The sequence below is a fragment of the Dipteris shenzhenensis genome, chromosome 3, assembly GCF_047967505.1.
Source record: "Dipteris shenzhenensis isolate YYH24624 ecotype China chromosome 3, Dip_SZ_1.0, whole genome shotgun sequence".
NCBI lineage: Eukaryota > Viridiplantae > Streptophyta > Polypodiopsida > Gleicheniales > Dipteridaceae > Dipteris > Dipteris shenzhenensis.
This window is the reverse complement of record NC_141598.1, coordinates 18626313-18633058: the sequence shown is the minus strand read 5'-3', so window position 1 is coordinate 18633058 and position 6746 is coordinate 18626313.

Here is a 6746-nt window from a genome sequence, read left to right as displayed (position 1 = left end):
CAGCAGAAAAGTTTGGGTGCATTTTATGAAAAAGAAAAGTGAAGCGTTTGGGCATTTCAAAGCTTTTAAAGCTATGGCTGAAAAAGAAACAGGCCTGCAAATAAAATGCCTAAGGTCAGATGGAGGGGGAGAGTACCTCTCAAATGAGTTTGCAAATTTCCTACAAGAGCATGGCATAAAGCAGCAATATTCATGCAGTCATACCCCATAGCAAAATGGACTTGCAGAAAGGAAAAATAGGCATATTGGAGAGGTATCTCGGGCCATGCTAAATGAAAAAGACCTACCAGATTATTATTGGGCTGAAGCAGTTGCTACAACAGTTTACATAATGAACAGGACTCCCACTACAGAAATACATGGCATGACGCCAGAGGAGATGTATACTGGTAGGAAACCAGATATTTCTCATTTGAAAATTTTTGGTTGCATTGCCTATGTTCATGTGCCAGATGAGTTGAGGTCCAAGTTGGATCCAAAAGCTGAGAAGTGCATCTTTATTGGTTATTCTCTGCAGCAGAAAGGGTATAGATGCTATAACCCTTCTATTCGTAAGTTTACAGTAAGTAGAGATGTTGTTTTTTATGAGATGAGCAGCTGGTATAAACCAGTAAATGTGATTGGTGATATAGATGCACAAAATGGTAATGCTGCATAGAATTCACAGCATCAATCACAAAATATTAGTGGACCTGCAGTGTCCTCTAACAGTGGTTCACATACTTTGCCATGGACAGGCAGATTGAGATCAGGAGAATCTCCTCAAAGCAATGCAGATAGTGGTATGCAGGTATCACGAAAAGAAAAAGAGAAGTTAGATCAGCCCATGTTTGATGTGAATGTAGGTCACTCTTATGTGGATGGTGAATCCAGTGGCTCAGAACAGATTATTGATGATGAGTTGGGTATTCCTTCTATTGTTACACCTGGAGTAAGGAAGACCAAGGATGTTTTGAGAGCACCTAGAAGTGAGCCTATTTTGCGCAGGTCTACCAGAGTTAGGTATCCTGTGGATAGGCTGAAATATGATGGATTTACAGCCATTCACTATGCCTATATGGTCAAAGTGATACAGGAACCAGAACCCACTTCTTTTGAGCAAGCAATGGGAAAAGAAAAATGGGAGAAAGCCATGGATGAAGAAATGGATGCCTTGGAAGCAAATGCTACATGGGAATTGATGCCTTGCCTAAAGACAAGAATGCAATTGGCTGTAAGTGGGTTTATAAGGTGAAGCACAATGCAGATGGTTCTGTGAACAGATACAAGGCAAGATTAGTTGTCAAGGGGTATGCACAGAAATATGGCATTGATTATGAAGAAACATTCAGTCCAGTTGCAAGGATGGCAGCCATAAGAGCAGTCATTGCTATGGCTGCATCAAAGGGATGGTCTTTACATCAGATGGATGTAAAGAATGCCTTCTTGCATGGTGATTTGCAAGAAGAGGTCTTTGTCGAGCAGCCACTAGGTTATGTTCATGCTGTTCATCCTAAGTTTGTTTGCAGGTTGAAGAAAGACTTGTATGGCTTGAAGCAAGCACCTAGAGCATGGTCTAACAAGATAGGACAATATCTTGTCACTATTGGCTTTCAGATTTCCAAGGCAGATTTCTCAGTTTATGTGAGAAAAACAGAGAAAGGTATTATGCTGCTTGTCATTTATGTTGATGATTTGATCATCACAGGTGATAGTGATGAAGATATCCTTCATGTAAAAATGCTATTGAAGCAGAAGTTTGAGATGAAGGATTTGGGAGAGCTGTGTTATTTCTTGGGCATTGAGGTGATTAGATCACCAAGTGGGATACGGCTCTTGCAGAGGCAGCATGGATTGGACATGCTGTCCAAATATGGGATGACAGGCTGTAAGCCTATTTCAGTTCCTTTGGAGCAGAATGTGAAGTTGAGCGCAGATGCAGGTGAGCTTCTAGAAGACCCTACTATGTACAGGCGCATAGTAGGAAGTTTGATTTATATGACTATTACCAGGCCAGATTTGAGCTATGCTGTTGGATTGGTAAGTCAGTTTATGCAAGCTCCAAGGAAACCGCATTTGGATGCCGCCAGAGGCATACTCAGGTATGTGAAGTCCACATTGCAGTATGGACTATTTTATGAGGCTGGGGTTTAGATACAGTTGCATGGATACATTGATGCTGATTGGGCTAGTAGTATTTCTAATAGACGATCTACCAGTGGATATGTGTTCTCTTTTGGGAGTGCTGCAGTCACTTGGAGCAGCAAAAAACAACCTACAATTGCCTTGTCGAGCACAGAAGCTGAGTACAGGGGTGCAGCAATGGCTACATGTGAGGTAGCTTGGTTGCATAAGCTACTTTATGATATGCATCAGTCTACAGATGGGCCAGTTGTCATTTATTGTGACAACATGAGTAGTATAAACTTGGCAAATAACCCAGTTTATCATGCTAGAACAAAGCACATTGAGGTGCATTATCACTATGTGTGGGAGAAGGTTTTACTAGGTCTTATTGATCTAGTTTATGTCAGCACAGAGGATCAGGTAGCTGACATATTCACGAAGGCATTGGGCGCAGAGAAGCTGTGCAAGTTTAGAGACCTGCTTGGTGTACAGGAATTGGGATTGAGCTCAAGGGGGAGTGTTGAGATATCGAGCTCCACTCGTGATATGCCAGGTTGACCATTGTGCATTTATGTCACCGACTTGTTAGCTGCAGATGCAGTTGGTACACCGCCCATGAATAATAGTTGGATGATAGCTATCCTTATGTACTCTAGTTCGTGGCTCAATTAGTATGCCACCTTAGTTAGCTGAGTTTGGTTTGAGACCCACATATAGGGTTCTTCTATTTCTTTGTACTAGAGTTCTTTTGGCTTTCACAACTAAGAAGAGGAAAACTGTTTTCAGCCTCCACATTTGTGTGTATTCCCCCATTGTGTATGTGAGAAAGCCGCAAGTGAGACTCCTTCCTTCTCTCCCACTATCTTCACATAATCATCTCATTCAAGATGCCAATCGTGTGATGGTTTGATCTCAGATTCAAGTTCAAAATGTGTACATTAGCTTAAACACAAAGTTTGCCAAATTCTATTGAGCAATTCATAAGTCACAAATTGAGCACTTTATCCATATGCAATATATTGGCTACACCCAATGATGTTGTGGCCCTACAATGGTACTAAATAATTGTTTTTTTCTCCTATCTCATAAGTTTGATGTCCTCAAAGAGGGAATAAATATTGAAACAATAGATTAAAGGCCATTCAAATATGTAAAATGTATATGATTCAAAGAAACATTCCATTGTCTTATTAAAGTAGGCCCCCCCACTAGTGGAGGTGAGATTTATGTTCATTGAATAATTGATGACACTTTAGAATCATGAAATATAAAGTAAGGAAAATAATGTCTAGTGTAAAGAGACTTACTTTAGGTTGATGAGGCAATATGAAGCATGGGATAATAGAATGGAATTTTAAAAGAGATTCTAGAAGATTTGATTTGGTTCTTAAGGAAATTCACAAGTACAAATGGTGGTGGGATATCAACTTTGATTTGTTGTATTGGTGCTAAGATTGCTCATTTTTGAGACATGTAAAGAGCAATATGCATCAATATCATATTAAAGTGATGATACTTGATGCACATGCGCCTGCACATGCATGTGCATGTGCATGTGTATTTATGTATGTATATATGTATGCATGTGTGTGTGTGTGTGTGTGTGTGTGTGTGTGTGTGTGTGTGTGTGTTTGCTCATTTTTGAGACATGTAAATTGCAATATGCATCAGTATCCTATTAAAGTGATGATACTTGATCCACATGCACCTGCACTGCACGTGCATGTGTATTTATGAATGTATATATGTATGTGTGTGTGTGTCTGTGTGAGAGAGATGCATGGTTGGAATTTTTCCAGTGGGAGTGAAATTGGCTCAAAGAAGGATTGCCTCTCCTCTTTGTCCAAGATATCATCATGCTCTTGAGAGTATTTAGCACTTATTGTGGTTTTGTTCATATTCCAAGGACCTTTTGGACAGGATCACCTATTTTTTATTTCTCAGATTTCCAGCAACAGGTTCTCGAGGTTTTTCTAGATGTTTGGCAGATTACTAGCTCCTTTGTCCTAGTACTCTCTTTTCTTTCATTGGATCAGACACTGGGCGCTATGGACCCTTTGGCTTCAGCAAAATCACGCATTTTTGGCTTCATCTCTTCAACACCCTTATGAGTTCTTCCGGGCCTCATTGCGACAGTCCTTATATGAAGCCTTGCATGAGGAGGATTTGGATGTCTCTTGCATTGAGCTTTTCTTTTACTATTTATGATAGATACGGTTTGGCTCTTTTCTAGAGCCCTGCCCTATTGTAAAATGGTTATTTCATAATATAATGTTCATAATTTCACGAAAAAAATATGTGTGTGTGTGTGTGTGTGTGTGTGTGTACACATGTACACATACAGATAGGGTGGGTTACGGCATGCTGTTATTTGCCTTAAATGTTTTTCCCAAAGATTGATAATGTCGGTTTCTTTTATTTTTAAGTGTCAAAATTACCCCATCAATATAAACATTGGTAAAAGAATAGAACAAACTCATTTTGACTCTAATTTTGGTAACCTATTTTAATGTTTCTAAAGACCCTAATCCCTTTGACAAAAAAACCTTGATGTGATGATAATTTGGGAAGTTAATTAATGTAACTTGGGGCTTTATGTTAGCATGTAAGATTCATGACTTGATTTAGATTGTGCCAATGTTCTTACCATATGAAGCAAGAGCTATATAAAAGATGTTGACACATGTTCATGCCGCTTTTTAAGGATTATTAAGGGTCAAGGTGTGCCCTTTAAATTATTTTAGGTGCAATTGTATTGCATAGTTATCTTGGTCTTGTCTTCCAACTTTTAGACCTATTTATAAGTTTGATGTGCTCAAGGAGGAAATCAATAAATATGTAAAATGTATATGATCCAAATAATTGCTCCATTGTCTTGTTAAAGTGGGGTCCTCGATGAACTTTACTAGTCATTGAATAATTCATGACATTTTATAATAATGAAATTTCAAGTAAATAAATTAATCTCTAGTGTAAAGAGTCTTTTGAGTTGTTTTTCTAGGTTGGTGAGGCCATATGAAGCATGGGATAATGGACTAGAATTTAAAAGATACTCTAGAAGATTTGATCTGGTTCATGAGGAGTAAATGATAAATTGAGTAGTGTATATGGTGGTTGGATATCAACTTTCATATCTTCTATTGGTGCTAAGCTTGCTCATTTTAGACACACATAAAGGGCAATATGCATCACCATATTGAAGTGATGATAATTGAGTAAGCGAAAGAGCATGGCTTTCATATATGCAAAAGAGGAGTTCATGTGTAAAGTAGGCCTTGTGAAAGGACGGGGTGGTGTGGCGGGGCATATTATCTTATTTTATGGAAAGAAAGAAGACAAAGCATATGCCAAGGTAGATTTCGATAAGGGAAGAATATTATGAAATCGATATGCCAAGATAGAATTTTATAAGGGAAGAATATTATGAAAGAATATGTAGAAGGTTGGGAATCATCACCTTTAGTGCTTGCGCTTGTAATTGGTTTCTTTTATGAGGAAGATTCCAATCATTTCCATATTTTCATACTTTATGGCATCCCCATTACTTGTACAAAATGAGTTTAGAAGGTCTATTTTGAACATGATTTTGTAAGAAGGGAATTCTTTAAGCAAGCAATTTCTATGCCACTCTAGGTGGCAATTTTGTATATTCTCCCACTAATTTTCTTCCCATCTCTACCGCCACACCAACTTGAAGGTGCCACTAAATACACAACGAAAAATTTTGTATACGTGGCCAACTAAATATGCTAAGATTAAGACAAGTTATGACAACTATACATTCTTATTGGAGACCTAGGCATTTATTGTAAGTACGCTTAATGTTCTTTATATAAATAAATGAAGAAGACAAACATATCATGATGCTTAAAATTTGTTAGGTAAAGTAACTATGGACCTCTTTCCATGGAAAATGGGTTGTTTCAAATCTCTTAAGAAAGGTTACATCCACATATGATTTAGTTAAATCTCCTAATGCCTTGCAAAGAATGCTTGTAAAAAATTTCTTCTAAGTAGCATTTCCACCACTAGAAATTATGCTAAATGTCTTTAAGTATTTGTAATTTCTAGGGAATTTGAGGGTGACGATCAACTCAACATTAAACAACATGGTGAATTAGAATGTCCACATGCTTACTTCAAACTAGACTCTTAGACTGCTAGTTAAACATTTTATGGTTTCACATGCTTGCTTCAAACTAGGCAATTAGACTGCTAGTTAAAAAGCTCTTGAAAGGAATAAGTCCTTTCACAACTAAAGAAGGTTGGGATATGACACTTGGGATCATTGTGACTGAATTAGTCAAGGTTAAAAGCTTTTCTCCACGAAGGAACATGGCATGCATATTTTAGAGATCCCTTAATCCTCTTCCCCATGCATATTTTAGAGATCCCTTAATCCTCTTCCCATTTCTAGCTGGAAGAGTTTGCTTTGCCAATTGGTTTTCCCTTTACCATCTTCCAATTTTTGCTAGAAGAGTTTGCTTTGTCAATTGGTGTACCCTTTATTGTGAGCTTCCATTTTTTAGAGATCCCTTAATCCTCTTCCCATTTCTAGGTGGAAGAGTTTGCTTTGCCAATTGGTTTTCCCTTTACCATCTTCCAATTTTCGCTAGAAAGAGTTTGCTTTGTCAATTGGT